At 44.0% G+C, this 18,389-nt stretch overlaps 1 protein-coding gene across 6 annotated transcripts in view; it reads right to left on the bottom strand.

Annotated features, from left to right (window-relative positions):
- The window catches only part of DUSP9 (dual specificity phosphatase 9), a 264,483-nt gene that overhangs the window by 240,149 nt on the left and 5,945 nt on the right, over positions 1-18,389 (bottom strand). For 2 of the 6 annotated variants that reach the window (XM_068249772.1, XM_068249777.1), the window contains exons 2-3: positions 17,186-17,289; positions 1,478-1,670 (exon numbers count right to left, since the gene is read on the bottom strand). The gene's annotated coding sequence lies outside the window, so the exon portion shown is untranslated. Of the gene's footprint in view, positions 1-1,477; positions 1,671-4,748; positions 4,770-5,125; positions 5,206-17,137; positions 17,290-18,389 lie in introns of those variants that run through there. The other 4 variants (XM_068249775.1, XM_068249773.1, XM_068249776.1 and 1 more) reach the window with 4 other exon arrangements.

The raw sequence follows: 18,389 nt of genomic DNA, 5'->3' as shown, positions 1-18,389 counted from the left end.
TTAAAAATAATGTTTAATAAAGTTATAAATCATTAAATAATGTGTATGAAATCGGCAATTGTAAAAATGTTAATCTTCCCTGTTTAAAAAGTTAAATGTATAATAACGTTTTATAAAAGATTAATAAGAATGTTACTAAAACTATACTTAACCCTACTCTCATACAGAACCTTCCCTGTACCTACCCTGGTGGTGCCTAAACCTAAGACCCCCCTGGTGGTGCCTAAACCTAAGACCCCCCTGGTGGTGCCTAAACCTAAGACCCCCCTGGTGGTGCCTAAACCTAAGACCCCCCTGGTGGTGCCTAAACCTAAGACCCCCCCTGGTGGTGCCTAAACCTAAGACCCCCCCTGGTGGTGCCTAAACCTAAGACCCCCCTTGTGATAAGCATTAATAACGTTTTTAAAAAAAATGTTGTGCTGTTTTTTGTTTAAAAATGTTTTAAAAATATTATTAAAATAATGTTTAAAAAATTACCGTATAAATCATTAAATAATGTGTAATCATGAGAAGCAGTTATAAAACATTAAAAGTCTCCGGACGCCGCTTGTAAAACGTTATTTTTCTCCGGCGTCCTTTTTTCCTGTTGGGCGCCCATTAAACTATATTTATTATGGGAGTGAATGGCGACGCCCTTTTTGTCCACCTGCCTCATGCGCCCAAATTTCCTGCCTCCCCTCAGAGAAGCTCTTTTGGATAGAATGGCACATGATCTTCTGTTGTCCTCCTCTAGAATCAACTCCTCACATTCATGTTTACAAGACTTTGCACGCGCTTCACCCCTCCTCTGGAATGCCCTCCCACAACACATCCGTCACTCGCCAACCTTTGTTACCTTTAAACGCTCTCTAAAAACACACTTGTTCCGACAAGCATATGCTCTACCTTAGGCCACTTCCCTTTGTCCTATGGCCAAATTGCACTCCTACTAGGTATCCTAAAACACAAAGCCTCTATATATTTGCTGCATACTACCCCCCATTCCCTTTAGATTGGAAGCTCGCAAGGGCAGGGCTCTCTCTTTGTGTCTTGGTAACCATCATACATTTTATTCATCATGTTAATTTTATCACTGTCATTACCAATTCGATAATTTGTATTTTGTATCATTCTTTGTATTTTGTCACTAATTATGTATCTTGTATATTGGTGTACACCATTGTCTGTATTATTATGTACCCCATGTTTGTTTCTTACTTTGTGCAGCGCCACGGAATATGTTGGCGCTTTATAAATCAATAATAATAATAATAATAACAGCTGAAGTTTCTTAACTCTTTCTGTATTGGAAACAATATGAGACTGTTCTTTGCTACTAATGTTCTATATCTTAGCTGTACTACATACACACACAATTAATTATACCATAAGTTTATTTTTACTTCAGATTCCCTTTAACCTTATAATAATCCTAGAGTAAACCAAGCCATACAAACACAGTGTACAATGATAAAATAATTGAGCTGAGGTTACCTACCGTAAAACTGAATGCCTGAATCTTCAGTAGTTGTAAAGATCAGAGCTGATTCCTTACTGGTGAGCGAGCCAGCTGTCACATTAAAAGACCAATAATCAGATTTGAAACGTGAAATGGGAGGGACTTTGTCCAAACAGATCATCACACTTTTAGCGGCATTAGTAATTTCCACATAAAACTCATTGGTGTGGTTCTGGAAAAAAACAAAACAAAACAAAATCATTTTCTCAAGCAGTTTTCAGCCAAGGTACTCTCTCCTGCTCATTCATGTTCATCGTCAAAATATTGGTTAATATTGATTAGCTCTTCATAAAACAGAAATACAGGCATGGCAAACAATGTATAACCTGCCTAACAACGCCATCTTTAGTATAGTCAACTTACCTGCCTTTGACCTAAAGTGGTGTCATCTATGTGAATACCACAAATGCCTCCTTTCTTTGTTAGAAACTTTAATCTGAGAAGTTATAATACTGCGGCTAATGATTTGAAGCACAATTATGTTCGGTCAGTAGTTTCACTTTAACCCATTAGCAGCTTCAATAGAGTTATCTCGTTTGAGATAAGTGCACTGCTTTTGACCTGAGTCGGTAGAACTCGTTGTGCTTTAAATTATTGGAATGCTTTGATATCTCCCTGCTAGCAGATGATATAGAAAGTTAAAGCATAAGTCCTCTGTTATGGTCTCACACTGCCCCCTAGTAACAGGTGGCCATAAATACACATTACAACAGTACTAATTAGAAGCAGGGAAATGTAAAAAATAAGAAATAAAAAAATGTGCTAAAATAAATTGGCTGCTAAAGGGTTAAGCGCCACTTTAAATTACATTATCAGTAGCACTGATGTTATATGTGATATCCCATTCTTTGAAAAGATGACTGTACTTTCAAAATGCAGGCATCTAGGCCACTGATATTTAAATACTGTAAAGGTGGCCATACACTGGCCCGATTCGCCGCCGTTTCGACAGCAGATTCGATCACTGGGATCGAATCTGCTGCCAATCGTTCGCGCTACACGCCGAATTTCGATCCTTTTCGTCCGATCCCGTCGATCGCTCCGTGCGGAAAATTAGCGTCGATCGCCCGCGGGTAGGGAGCGCGTCGCTAGCGACGTTCGAGTACCCGACGACCGACGCAATAGAGCCGCATACATTACCTGCTCTGCCGGCACGTCTACGCCCGGTCACCGCTGCTCCGTGTCCGCGCTGGTCTCCGGCATGCTTCAGTTCCTCCGGCCCGGCAGGAAGTTTAAACAGTAGAGGGCACTCTACTGTTTAAACTTCCTGCCGGGCAGGAAGAAGTAAAGCATGCCGGGGCCGGAGACCAGAGCGGAGACGGAGCAGCGGTGACCGGGGGACTGGAGTCGCGCCGGCGGAGCAGGTAATGTATGCGGGCGGGCGGGAGCGGCGGCAGCACCACCACCACCACCACAACAGATTGTGAACGGTTTCAGGCTGAAATCGGTTCACAATCTCTTTGCAGTAAAGGTAGCCATACGATCCCTGTCTGATCAGATTCGATCAGATAGGGATCTGTCAGTTGGTCGAATCTGATGGCAAATCGACCAGTGTATGGCTACCTTTAATGACACTTCCTAACAGGGACATGACATTTTGTAGATTTCAGTACGATAGCCCCCAAGTTTCATGTACCAGCACTGGCACTGTAAACAAAAAGGTTTTGCTGTTCTGGGTGCTTAGTAGACTAGGCTTCCATCCACCCTCCTCTGATTTTCTCCTTTACAAAAAAGCTCAGTTTGCAAACATTGGCAGCATTAGCTGGTACCTTCCATAGGGTATCTTTTCACCTTAAAGTGGACCCAAATTAAAAATACAAGATTTCAGAAATAAAATCTATTTTCTAAATTATAATAATAAATAGCAGCCTTTTTTCAGCTGCATGATAACAAATATAAAATATTTACATTTATTGGAGGAACCCCTCCCTTCCTTTCATATTGCCGGAACAGAATCCGGCAGACTGGTGGAGTAGGAGGTGTCCGGCAAAGGAGGAATTGCTAATGGCTGCCACCTGTATAACCCCAGTTATGGAAAGAGAAGGGTGAAAAGCATGCACTGAAATACTCATAGGTTTGAAGGAGTGTTTATGTATCTTTGTATGTGTCAGAGTGGTGCAACTATATATTTTGAATTTAAAAAATGTTTGGTTTGGGTCTGCTTTAATCCATCTGTCTGTGACTACTTTGCAGCTGTTGCAATTGCAGTGCGGTTATCCTTTATAGAGAGGGGAGTGACCCTTTAAAAGGAACTCGAGCTGTGAGGCCAATAGAAACTGCCATATTTAGTTCCTGGCAGCCCTGCTGATCTTTCTGGTCAGTAGGGTCTAAATCCTGAAACAGGCATGCAGCCAATATTGGCAGATTTGTCATGGACATCCGATCTGCATGCTTGTTCAGATATTAGAGGAAGAGGATCTGCAGGACAGCCAGGCAATGTGCATTATTTAACCACTTAAGGACCACGGTCTTAAACCCCCCCTAGTGACCAGGCTATTTTTTATAATTAAGGCCGCTGCAGCTTTAAGGACTCCCTGCAGGGCCGCACAACTCAGCACACAAGTGATCCCCCCCCCTCCCTTTTCTGCCCACCAACAGAGCTTTCTGTTGGTGGGCTATGATCGCTCCCAGGATTGTTTTTTGAAATATGTATTTCTTTTGTTTTATAATAAATCTGCCTGTTTTTTTTTTTACTCTACCCTCCCTCCCTTTGCCAGCCAATCAGTGCGATTGGCTGTCATAGGCATCAGCCTATGAGAGCGGATCGCTGTATTGCCTCCACGGCTGTCCCCAGTACAGCGCTGCTGTAGATCGCAGCGCTGTACACAGTAAATAGACAGCGTCTAACAGTCTCCTAGTGGCGATCGCTGCTGGGAGACTGATGATGGAGTGGAGCTCCGTCATTCAAACAGAGATGCGCGTGCAATTTCCTGCCAAACACACCCCCAGGACTGCACGTCGATTGGCGTTAGGCGGTCCTGGGGCTGCCGCCGCGACCATGCCAATTGGCGTGAAGCGGTCTTTAACTGGTTAAAAGGAAATAAACATGTCAGTCTCCATATCCCTCTCACTTGGGGTTTCCTTTAAAAACACACTGTAAGGATGGCTGTGTTCCAGATACAGATTTACATTCAAAATATTCATATCTGCTTTGACTCTAGCTACATTTTTTTGCCACCTATAAAAATAGAAGTAATTTTCTCGGCACTCCGAAGCAGCTGATTCCCCCCTCCCAGCGTTATTATATCACCTATACAGGCTTTGCTCTGCCTCTACAGTTGGTTAAAAAAATATCCAGCCAGAACATCAAGTTGCCGCGTGACCTTGTTACTTCCTTGCTTGGGGTTTATCGTCTAAGCAATTTACCGCTGCTTCCTGCAGTCTGTGGGCAGATGGGGCTCTTTTCATCAGCCCACCTTTCTGGCAGTGACATTCAGAGCTAAGTTTAGAATCACCCAGCAGGCTTTACACCAAAAGAAAAAAAAAAAAAAAGAAAATCTTTCAATTCACAGCCATGCAAGCAGGCAAGAGTGGATGAGCAATGCTTCGTGCTCTGTATCCATGCAGCATCTGTACAACCATGGCAACCGCAGAAAAGGAGAGAATATTTAGGGAATACAGGCTTACCTAGCACAGGCGCTTAACATTACTCTGCTCAGCGGCTGCCACACTGAGCGATGCATACCGCTTAAAGGGCTGATCTGTTTCTCACTCTCTAATCAGGCTGGATGATAAAGTTGCATAGAAAAGTCAATTCAAGGAGCCAGGGGTAGCCCAGCATGATCATTCTGCTGCCTAGTCACTGCTGCAGGCACACAAAATTCTATGTTGATGTATAATTAATGAGGACGACAGCGCCACCTAGTGATAGTTTGCGATCTTGCAGTCCATAGGAAATGAGGTTGCCGCTGCTGCGCATCCTCTTGTGAAATTCCACTCTTTCATTAAGAAAAATGCTAAGCTACATCAATGCTGCACCGTGATCTTGTCATTTAAAGGTAAACTGTAATGAGAGGGATATGGAGGCTGACATATTTAGTTCCTTATAAACAATACCAGTTGTCTGGCTATCCTGCTGATCTTCTGCCTCTAATACTTCTAGCCATAAACCCTGAACAAGCATGCAGCAGATCAGACCTGACAAGATTAGCTGCATGCTTGTTTATGGTTTTATTCAGACACTACTGCAGCCAAATAGATCAGCAGCGCTGCCAGGCAACTGGTATTGTTTAAAAGGAAATAAATTTGGCAGCTTCCATATTCTTCTCATTGCAGATGTCCTTTAATTGAAAATGAGATAATGCAAGGATCAGTGTTGCCCCAGTAAAAAGTAAATTTAGACAGCAGCTAATTTGAAAATGGGAGTAGCCCTCTGCCATAAAGAGAGACAGTATATTGTAATAATCTAAAAAAGCGCTAAATGTATTTAAAACGCCACTATGTAAGAATTTATTGAAATAAAGTGTGCAATAACAAGAATAAGTGAATAAATAGGTAATAATGTCTATAGGAGGGGGGATACAGTACCTACAGTCACTCGCACATTCAATCAGACTATCATATCACCTCCACTCACTGCAGTGAAAAAAGGAACTGGGAGAGACCTTCTCGGGTTGAATAGCTGCGCTTCTCTAAGCTATTTGACCCAACTGGGTCGATTACAGTCCTTTTTTCTGAAGCACTTAACCTCCTTAGCGGTAACCCCATGCTAAACACGGGGTAGCCGCTGCGCAGGATCACATGGCCCCAGGACTTTTTTTTGCAAAAAAAATGGTGGCATACGCTTTAGCTAGCAGTTCGCTAGCTAAGCGTATGTTCAAAGTTGCTCTGGTCCCCGGCGATCGCCCGCAATAGCTTCCGCTATACGTACTCCCCAGCGTTCCCAAGCCGGCGCAGCCGCCCGATCGGCTCCAGGCTTCGCGATGACGGCGATTGGGATTGCGGCTGATGTCATGATGCTAGCTAAAGCGTTTAAAAAAATGGGGGGGGTTTAAAAATCCTCCTGGCGGACGCACCCTTAAAAAACTGCGTACCGCCAAGGGGGTTAAACAGCCGAGTAACAGTGAGGTCTTGTTCACATTACGTTCCGCTCGCGTGGCTGTTAGCATTGGGCGGTTTTTGATGCATATTTTTTTTTTTATTCCCGGCGCTTGGGTGGACGATTCATTTTTTTGCTTAGCGGTTTTCTAAGCATTTTTTCCGAGCGTTTTTGTAATCCACTCCCTGACGCAAGTCAGGAAGTGAACTCTTTGACCCGAAAAAGAATAAATACAACGTATTTATTCTTAAAAACGCAATCGCTACACGAATCGATTTTGTGAGCGTTTTGCGACTCTCCTATACTTTCAATTGAGGCGGAATAGCCTCAAAAATGGTGCACACACCGCTTTACTGAACGGACAGCGCACGACTCGCGCTGATATGAACCTTCTCATAGACATTCATTGTCCACGCGGTCGGGGGGACGTTTTTAAAAACCACATGCGGGCGAAAAAAAGCCAAAAACGCCTGCAGTGTGAATAAGCCCTGAGAGATAGCTTGAGATAAGATTTTTACTGCAGGAAAGTTTAAAGCGTCATTAGCTGTGTTCTGTTTTATACAGTACCTAAAAAAGCTACTGGTATATAACTGAAAATAAAAAATATTGAGACTTTTCTTTGCTACTAATGTTCTATTCATTACCTACTACATACAGTTTATCATATTTTTTTTCAGGTTTGCTTTAAGTGACAAGACAATCTACTCTGTGCAGCGCTGGGGAAGATGCCAGCGCTATATAAATCCTAAATAATAATAATGTAATCCTAAATAATAATAATGTAAATAATGGCTGCCATAAACCTTAATATAAAATATAAACTGCCTTATACATGGACTGCCTTGAAAAATACAAATAGAACATCAATCAACTCATAAATCATCAACTTTCAATAATCCCACAAGGAGGAAGCACAGAAAGTGGGAGGGGGAAGGGGAGGGAGAGGAGGGAGAGGTAAAAAGAGGGAGGAGCAAGCAGGGAAAAAGGAAGGGGAGGGTAACTCAATAGATAAGGGGCCTGATTCACTATTCGGTGCTAACCCAGTTAGCACACCCAAAGGCTTTGGGCATGCTAACTAGGGTGCTAAGTAGTTAGCACCAAGAAAAGTGAATCAGCTCGAGCGCAAATTCCCACGCGCAAAACTTTGTGCGTGCAAGGTCCGATGCGCGTGGGACTTTGCGCTTGAGCGCTAGCTAGCACACACAAAGGGCTTGATTCACAAAAGCGTGCTAACAGTTAGCACGCTGGTGAAAAGCCCCTTATCACGCCTAAACTCAGTTTAGGCGTGATAAATTTAGGCGTGATAAGTTTAGGTGTGATAAGTTTAGGCGTGATAACTATAGCACCAACTGGGTTAGCACCGCAGTGCACAGCTGATCAAAAGTTTTGCGCCTAAACTTATCACGCCTAAACTGAGTTTAGGTGTTATAAGGGGCTTTTCACCAGCGTGGTGCAATGGTTATCACGCCTAAAGTCTTTTAGGCATGATAACCGGGTTATCACCGCTTTGTGAATCGAGCCCACAGTGTTTTTAGGCGTGAAGAGGGGCTTTTCACAAGCGTGCTAACAGTTAGCACCGCTTTGTGATTCAAGCCCAAGGTATGTTGGCCAAGCAAAAATATCCAAACCATCCGAACCACAAAAATAATGTTATGCTGCAGGAAGGCAGTAAAAACATGACTGGGCCCGTGGTTCTGGAGATGCCCATGAAGGTCCTTGAATTGCAGAGTTAGCATCAGAGCAATTCTCCGTCCTCCTCTGGTCAGTGCATCCCATCTTCATGGCTTCCCAAGTCTCTCTTTATGTATCTTTTATTCAAGGAGTGTTTTAAACTGGAGGGGGGATTCAATAAATAAGGCATGTTGGCCAGGGTCGGGCCGAGGCGAGAGAGGCTTCAGCCTCAGGGTGCAGTGTAGAAGGGGGAAGACAACTCACTCAGCTATCATTCCCCTATTGTGTTTGAAGCAGAGAGAAATAAGAAAAGGGGGTACATGGCAGTGACTTCAAGCCAGATAACTAGAGATTAAGGTGTTGGGGGCGGGAGTTGGGGCCCTGGTCTAATAGCAATCAATGTGTGATGGTTGGGGGGGAAGGAGGGGCACACTTTGGTGTCTCAGCCTTGGTGCTGGAGGACCTTGTCCCGCCCCTGATGTTGGCCAAGCAAAAATATCCAGACCACAAAAATGCAGTTATGCTGCAGGAAGGCAGCATTATGTTTTGAATCATGATGTTTTACCAATATTTTACTATAGCTAAACCTAACCCTACTCTCACACAGAACCGTCCCCCCGATACCTAACCCTAACCTCCCCTGGTGGGGCCTACCACCCCCCCCCCCCCTCAGTGGTGCCTAACCCTGACACCCCCCTGGTGGTGCCTAACCTTAAAACCCTACTGGTGGTACCTAACCCTAAGACCCCCCCCCCGGTGGTGCCTAACCCTAATACCTCCCTGGTTGTGCTTAACCCTAAGTCACAGCCCCCCCCCCCCCCCGTGGTGCCTAACCCCAAGACGCTCCCTGCATAAACTCCCTTCCTGATGCCTAACCCTAATCACCTCCTCGGTATAAACCCCCTTCACAAGGCCTAATCCTAACTGTCCCCCTGCACCAAAAACAATAATTCACTGGCACTGCCTGTTGTCCAAATTACCCTTTTGTTGCCGACTTCAAAACAGAAAAACCCTGCAAAAACAATAATGATTGGGTGTCGCCTGGTGCCCGAATTTCCCTTTTGGTGCCGGCTTGCCGATATTTTCAATTGAAGTCTACGGCAGCGCCCGATTTATCCAGTAGCCGCATGCACCCGATTTGCCTGATACCGCCTCAGTAACCACAAGACGGCCGTGCACTCAGCATTTTCACTGAGGAAAAGAAGGATGCTAACACCCCCCCCCCCCCCCCCCCAATATTCCTCTGCAGACTTTCTTTAAAGCCCCCACAGTGTGGAACACACAGCTGCTTTGTACAGAAAGTGTATCCTAATAATTATCTCTAAGAGGGATCCATCCTGATTCATGAAGGTGAGCTCTGTGAAGCAATGCATATAATTATGCAGCAGCAGTTGCTTGGTGACACTGCGGATACACTGTCATTTGCTGTGCAGGCCACGGCATTAAAAATAGCAGATGTCATGACACGGTTAGCTTAATTCCAAGATACACATTTCAATCACGATGTGTCCTGGTGATTGCTAAGCAAAGTCATAGATTGCTCTAACATACGGTGCGCTCGTTAAACGGGCTGCAGCGTCTTCGGAGATCTGAAAGACGCACAAATAGATACGTCTTCCAGTAAACATAGTTACCTTCTTAATTAAGTGAAAAATCATTAAATGTGTTATAAAGTGTGACCTTGGTCATGAAAAAGGGCCAGCAGAGCTCTCTGTGTGTCCAAACCGAAATCATGTAGCCTATTACTATATGGCATATGCTTCATTAGATCATACTGTTATTATGTGTTTATATCAAGACAAAGGATTTGCAGGAGCAAGTGAGACTATGGAACAAGTCACACGCTTAGGGCGCGTTTCCATATGCGTGCTTTCAGCTGCGCATATGGAAACGCGATAGCAGGGACATCAGAGAGTGCAGTTTCATACATGTGCTGCAATTCACAGCTGAACCGCAGTGCATGGTTGCCTGCATATCGGGGCGATTTGGCCCACGTTCCCATTCAGTATAATTAATGGGATCGCAAGCTCCGCCCCGGGAGTGGCACACAACGCAGAGCTGCGCTGAGAGCACGCCTCTGTATTACTACAGTGGAATGGAGCCCTTAGGGTTGGTTCACACTTGAGTGTTTTGAGATTTTTTTTTTAATCGCTAGCATTTTTAAAAAAGTGCTCTAAAAGCGTTTGTGTAATGAAATCCTATGTGAGTTTTTTTTCCAATTGCAAATGCGTGTCCTGCACCATTTTCTGGGTGAGTGCGCTTCAATGCAAGGTATAAGAAAAATCTCAAAGCGCTTTAAAAGCGCTTTGAACAGTGATTTTGTGGGCGTTGCTTAGGCAAGTTTACTTTTAAAGACATTCAGTTATGTGTCAAAGAGTGCGCTACCTGTTTGTCTGCACACAGAAAATTGCAAATTGCAAAACAAAAGTGCATACAAAATCGTTTCCAAAAACCGCCGGTAACCGCTTCACAAAATCGCTCACAAAAGTGCTTAGCGCTTGTAATTTGCAGTGTGAACTAGCCCTTAATCTATAGGCACACAAATATTGTTATCTGGATAGTTCCTGATTATTATTTTTTTTCTATAAAGAATAACGATGGTATGACCAGGCTCTCTGCCCAGTAGCTTATTCTGTCCTATGGAAAGGGGAGGATAAGTGAGAGCACCACTGACCACAGGACAGGAAGGCAGACGTGGCCAGTGCATTCATACAGACAAACTGGGCAATTTCCCAGAACCACAAGCTCTTTAGGGGCCCCACAAGTCAAAGACTCTAGAGGACCCCATTTTACTCTCAGTAAAGTATTTTTGTTGAGAGCCACATTCTACCTAAAACTGTCCCTGAAACAGGTATATATTCCTGCCCATCACCAATCGCTGGAACTACTTGCATGAGGAGACGGTCCACAGGCTGTCACACTGGATTACATCGCACTTCTGGGTTAAAGCTTCTTGAGGGTCTATTTGAACAATAGATTATGGACCACTATGAGTCCTGAGTGAATCGGATAAACTCAAACAATAATATGAGTGAGGAGCCCAATGGTATTGCCGTGCCTTTGTGTACACAGGCCAGCTGTCCACAGGAGACTCTTATCCCAAGTATGTTCTCGATAATACCCACCATACACCGAACAGTTTCGGCTCTTGCCAGCAAGAGCAGAAACCAGTTGGGCTAAAAGCGGGCTTCATTCGTATATTGTCAGTTGCACCAGTACCACTGGAGTGGGAAACTATCATTGCCGCAGGGTCTTAATGGCTATTAGGACCCGCTGATGTAAGTGCCTGTACCTGAATTTTATTATGGATCTTTTTACTGTGAACAATCAAGTCAAATTGTTTGGCAGTTAACCACTTTAGCATTTAGGATGTAGCTCCTATGTCCAAATATGCATGCTGGACTTAGGAGCTACGTCCATGAAAAAACTGAGCCGCGGGGGTTCGCAGGGATACAACTGCAGGGGTACACGGGATGCCCGTTAGCAGTTCCCATTCATTGATCTAAGTCCTGTTAGAACGATTGCTGGCTTCTATGGAGAAGCTGTGATCGTTCTGTTACACATCCCCTCTTAGTAAAACTACATCTACATACATTTTGTTTTTTTAAATGAATAGACATTTCTACATTTAAAATTAGCTGTTTACCTCCCACACACTCAAAAATACTCAAATAAAAATGTTAATAAAAAAAAAAAAAAATCATAAATAGTTACCTAAGGGTCTGAACTTTTTGATATGCATGTCAAGAGGTTGCTAATATTTTTTAAATTATAAGCTTGTAAATAGTGATGGATGCAAAACTGAAAAAATGCACCTTTATTTCCAAATAAAATATTGGCGACATACATTGTGATAGGGACATAATTTAAATGGTGTAATAACCGGGATGAATGGGCAAATAAAATATGTGGGTTTTAATTATGGTAGCATGTATTATTTTAAAACTACAGTGGCTGAAAACTGAGAAATAATGATTTTTTCCCCATTTTTTTCTTAATATTCCCGTTAACATGCATTTAGAATAGAATAGTTCTTAGCAAAATGTACCACCCAAAGAAAGCTTGATTGGTGGCAGAAAAAACAAGACATAGATCAATTCATTGTGATTAGTAGTGATAAAGTTAGTGGCAAGTGAATGGGAGGTGAAAATTGCTTGGATGCATAAGGTAAAAAAAAACCCTTAAAGAGGAGCTGTCAGTCATACTATCTCAGGGAAAAAAAACAAATATATAAGTAGATAAATACTTGCTCTACTTACATAACACATGTATTGTACGTTATGATTCCTATGAATTTTATAAAGGAAATGTAGTGAATCCTATTCTAGACAGTTTACATATTTACTGTGGCTATTTTGAAGCCAGTCGTGATGTAATATCCGCCCTTAGTCTCCTCTGCCTGATTTGCCCGCCCTTCACTATAGAAAGTGCATTGTTTCAGCCTGAGAAATTTTGGCCAATCAGAGAGGAACAGATGTGTGGAAGGGGAAAACAGGAGGGAAAGAGGCTTCAGCCAATCAGGCTGCATTAATTAAGTCTGAGGGGAAGTAGAGAAGCAAAAAAAGTACAACCCAGCATGCCCTGCAACTTCTCTTTTGCGTACCAAATTTTCTGTGTACCAAATAAGAGTCATGTAAACTGGGGAATAATAATTTATCAACAAGAAAAGTAATAGGGATTTTAACTTTTGGATTACCTGATTAGCATCCTTATTACTTGTTTACCAGATAAAAATAAAGAATTGATTTTTGATTTTATGCCCGACAGTTACTCTTTAAGGCTGAAGTGGTTAAGGTAACAACCCCTCCCCCCGTGTTTATATCTCCCCACATGTTACCATCTGGAAGCCCAGCAAGGAAGAGAAGGACACCTGATACCAAGCAGCAGACATGTTCTCTTCACTATATGTGTTTCCTTTAAAGGACAACCGAGTTGACACGTGACACGATGAGATAGACATGTGTATGTGCAGTGCCAAGGACACAAATAACTGGGCTGTGTTCCTTTTTTTTTTCACTGCCTGAAAGAGTTAAACATCAGGTATGCAAATCACAGTTTCTGTCTGGTCAGAACCGGGTCGGACTGGGTTAGACTATAGCATGACACTCACTGATAAGTAATTACAGCCATAAAACACTTTTCTGTCAGTAAATGGCTTCTGAGAGCAGGAAAGAGATAACAAGGTTCAATAGTTCATAGATTTGAGCTCTGGCATACCTCAATGAAGGCGCCATTGAGCAGAAACAATAAAACAGTAAAAACTTAAAACTAGATTTATATATAAAATAAAACTATGAGATATGTAAAAAAAAAGGGTCATTTTTTAGGAGAAGGAGGATAGAAACAATTGTTTATCTCCTCACTTTATTTTCACCTCGGATGTACTTTAAAGGACACAGTGCTACAGAGTTTTATACACAATCAGATAAACTGACCCTAATCAACAACAATATGGAAAAGTGAGGTGTAGCCATATAAACACTGGAGGATCTTCTCTTCAAGCAAGTTGTTTCAATGACTGCTGTCAGACCAGTATAAACGGAAACAAAACTGCATAAAAAACAAGACAGGGGAAATGAATGCCTCTGTTTACGGCAAGTACTTACTAACCCAAACAGTGGCCAAGGCATGGGGAGTGGCTTACTGCTTACCTTAACACCAAAAATGAATGCGCATCAGCTACTCTTTCAGTTACATACATTTTCACTTTAAAGCGTGTCACCATAAAAATCAATTTTTCAACAGCAACTGGTCTGAGTGTATTAAGTGATAAAGATGCTAATCCTGCATTCAAAACTTTTTCTGCTCTTATGATTTGGAGTTATCACATACTTACGGAGCACTGGCCCTTTAGTAGTCAGTGCCAAACAGTTGCATGCTGGGGGTTCTTATTTATCAATAATATATTCCTCCTCTTCCATTTATTTCCCTGCCTAGCTGCTTATTTGAAACACGATCCCCTGCTCACTTGTGTTTGCAAGCAAGGCGGAGGTGACTCAGCGATTGGAGGAGAAAATAAAAAAGTAAAGGGCAGGAATGACATCACGAGTTAGCCTAAACTGTGGGCAAAGACATGGCTCCCACCAGGAACAGAATTCTCTTCATTTACTATATAACATTCACTGAAATCAAAACGTGGACAGTACAATATGTGCTATGTAAGTAGATCAAGTATTTATCTACTTATATATGTGTTTTTTTTCCCCTGGCATAGTATGGCTAATCCTACTGCTTTAAATGTCATTGGAGCACATTGTAGTACTTTTTGTCCTGTATGACTAGCTTAAAACCCAGTGGTGAGCACCCAAGCTGCAAGGCAAACACACTTTCAAACAGCCACTGCCATGACTCTGGCCTGGCACATGGCAGTGGCTGCTTTGCCAGGCTCTTTGCGTTTCTCTTGCTGAGTGGGTACTTTCACCATTGGTTTTTAGATTTTGTTCTTTTGGGCAAGCTGGACACAGTACTACAATGCGTTCAACTCACATTTTCAATAAAGATTTATATGCAAGAAAAATCTTTACATTTTGGCATGATTATGACTGGAACACAAGCGAATAATCCAAGCATCTTGTTTTGGCACTCGGTGTGGAAACTTGGCACTATGAGCCCCATGCAAGAGTAATCCGGGGGCTCCCGTGATCGCCAGACCCCAAATTACTTCTTCCTTTCAAGTTGCTATGACCTCGAGCGGCAGCACGATGAGCCATCATCCAGCTCACCTCACCTGAGGTGAATATATATATATATATATATATATATATATATATATATATATATACACACACTCATATATATATATACACACACATATATATATATATATACCCATATAGGCCTCGATTCACAAAGCCGTGAAAAACGTAGCACGTGGGTTAGCGCGTGTACAGGTTTGTGCGCGTAATAGTAAAGGTTTGCGAGCATTAACTTTCCCCTTTCACGCACTAACCCATATGTTAGCACTGGAACGGGAAAGTTAATGCGTGCAAACCTTCACTATTACGCGCACAAACCTGTACACGTGCTACGTTTATCACGGCTTTGTGAATTGAGGCCATAATCATCACCACTCACCCTGCTGATTATAGGTGGGTGAAGTTCCTCTTTAACCCTTTCCAATCAATTTTCCAAATCACCCACGGTCCCACTAGCATTTATTTTTTTACGTTGTCCTGGGAGGGGGCGAGGGGAGAGTACATGGGTGATCTCGAAAATGTAGCTGCAGTGGTGGAAATAGAGAGTCTGTACCTCCTTGCTCTATAGTGAGGAGGCGACTCGGCATTAGGGGAGGGGCCGCCGCCAGTTCATGCATTGTAGCTCCACCCCTTGCACATGCACAAAGTGCTATTTTGCTATTACATGGCGCTGTGTGGTGCTGGAGGGGATCCGACACTTTGATCCACACAGGTTGACGATGGGCTGGACTAGATTCAACAACGGCGCCCCTAGTGACAGCCCCAATGCGCCCACGGAATATGGCGGAGCAGCGGAAGATGTGGCCAGCGGTGATCTGCAGAGGGTGACACTGTGCTGGATTTTTTCCAGCAATAGCACCATCTAGCGGCATCCAGTTTTCTAGGTCAAACTGTGCCCGACATTAGACTAGGGATGGTCAGAAATTCCCATTTGCGATTCCGTGGAAAGTCTGATTTCTGCCAATGTCAATTTCTGATTTTTCCATTTTTTGCTTTTTTTTAGTTTTTCCAATTTCCGAGGAGTATTGCAAAATCGGACAAATAAAACCCCAAAAACTGAAAAAATGGAAAATCAGTCTTATGATTGGTCTAAAATTGCAGCATTCTCTGATTGGTCCAATGCTTCTGAGTTCTGTGATTGGGCTAAAATTACCGCGTTGTGATAAATCGGATTTCTGTGGAATTCTGATTTCCGTTTTCCAATCGGAAAAACAGAAATTTAAATTCCGTGGAATCCGAATGAGCATCCCTACATTGGACTTATGCAGGAAAAGGCCATTGACCAACATAGGAGCAGAAACAGGGCCGGCCCGCTCATGAGGCGGGGTGAAACATTTGCCTCAGGCGGCACTTCTGGGGGGCGACACCCGCCTGTCCGTGGGTGCGGGGGGCCGGCCGTCGAGCTGGAGGGGTAGCGGGCAGGAAGGAGGTATTGGGGCTAGCGGCGGAGTGGGGGGCCGCCGAGCTGGAGAGGGTAGCAGGCAGGAAGGGGGTATTGGGAAAAGGAGAGGGGAGGGGAGTCGGACCATCCCCCTCCCTCACCTGGGTCCCCCATCTGCGCTCCCCCTCCAGCTTTAAAATGTTAAGTAGCAGCCGCTACTAGTAAGAGGCAGTGGGCGGGGATCACTCACATCTTCCACGTTCCAGTGTGCGCTCCACTGACGTCACTTCCTGCAACGTCGTCCACTTACAATACAGTGGGCGGCGTTGCAGGAAGTGGAAAGCATGCTGGAACGCGGAAGAGGTGAGTGATCCCCGCCTGTTGCCTCTTACTAGTAGCGGCAGCTACTTAACTTTTTAAAGCTGGAGGTGGAGCGCAGATCAGGGGACCCAGGCGAGGGAAGGGGATGGTCCGACTCCCCTCCCCTCTGCTTTTCCCAATACCCCCTTCCTGCCTGCTACCCTCTCCAGCTCGGCGGCCCCCCACCCACGGCTTGAGGAGGGAGGGAGGGAGGGAGGCGGCAATTCTTTTCTAAGTTTGCCTCAGGTGGCAAAAAGTCTAGGGCCGGCCCTGAGCAGAAAGTGTTAATATACAGTCCAGGTGCGCTGGATCACATATGATATCACCCTATGGGAATCATCAAGCTTCAAAGACGATGCTTTAGCAAATCAAGCCCAATTGCAATAAGCCCAGAGCAGGGTTACAGGTTCACCTGCATCCTTCAATTATCTCCAGCCTGGGAGAGCCTCTGTAAATCAGGCCCATTGTGCCACATTTCCACAGATTGCACTCACTTTGTAAACCGAACACTATCCTAATAACACAGGGGAAGATTCACTCACGGAGGTGTGCATTGTGGGATATTTCTGTACAGCTGTATCCAGGACAACGGTCAAAACCATTTATCTGTCATTACTCAGAGTGTGGAGCATGGAGAAAGCGCGGGCTGTGGGGAAAGTAATATAAGCATTAATCCTTAATCAAACACTGAGGTGTTCATGAAATGGCAACGTTGTACTGAAAGTGGGATATACATGAAAGCTCACAGATTATACACAGATGGGATCAGCTGGAAAATGGCCTGAATTCTGGAGGCTACTGCATGCTGGTTAAAGTCATTCTTTAAGGCCTCTTTCACAGTGGGACGTTAAAGTCGCACGTTATAAAAAATGATAACGCAGACTAACGCACAGCAATACAAAGTCTGTGCGTCATTCACAGTGCACACGTTGCGTTGTGTGTAACGTGTAGCAATATTTAGAAGGTACTGCATGCTGTGCGTTTAGCAATAAATTTGCTGCGGTATGCGTGCTGCACATGCTCAGTAATGTTTTGGGTTTTTTTGTAATGCATGCGCCGTTTTTGTTCCATCAGTATGCAACGAAAACGGCGCACCAAGAGACACATAAAGCAGTGCAAAATAACGTCCAATTGCATAACCTACATGCTCTGCGTTAGGGGTAGGGCTGAGCTCTCGGATTCCGAATTTCGAGTTTGCCATCCGAATTTGGCAGTTCCGAGTAAGCTCTCGAAACCCCCGAAAATTCGGCAATTCCGAGTACCGAATTCGCGTTTACATTGAAGTCAATAGTGCTAAATTCTATGGTTAATTGTAAAGCCCCCTTACATGCTATCATCACCAAATTTGGCATGTATGTTAAGCAGATGAGTAGGAACATGGTAAAAAAAAATTGTGAAAAGATTTTAAAGTTTCATAGGAAAAATGTTTTTTAAACTGTGTAAAATGACACTGCTGCAGAACAGGTTACTGCATTCCGAGTTCTGTATACATTTCATGAAAACAGACAGCGTGGGGTCCCCCCTCCCAAGCCTCCTTAACCCCTTGTCCCCCATGCAGGCTGGGATAGCCAGAATGCGGAGTCCCGGCCACGTGGGGCTTCGCACCCTGAGCTATACCAGCCCGCATGGTCCATGGTATGGGGGGGCTCTGGAGGAGAGGGGCGGCCAACCTCCCCCTCTCCCCCAGAGCCCTTGTCCAATCCATGGACAAGGGGCTCTTCCCCACCTCCGGTGCCCCAGGAGGAG

Source organism: Hyperolius riggenbachi, chromosome 8, assembly GCF_040937935.1.
Source record: "Hyperolius riggenbachi isolate aHypRig1 chromosome 8, aHypRig1.pri, whole genome shotgun sequence".
NCBI classification, from domain to species: domain Eukaryota; kingdom Metazoa; phylum Chordata; class Amphibia; order Anura; family Hyperoliidae; genus Hyperolius; species Hyperolius riggenbachi.
The sequence above is the reverse complement of the archived record's forward strand: the minus strand, read 5'-3'. Positions and strand labels throughout refer to the sequence as shown.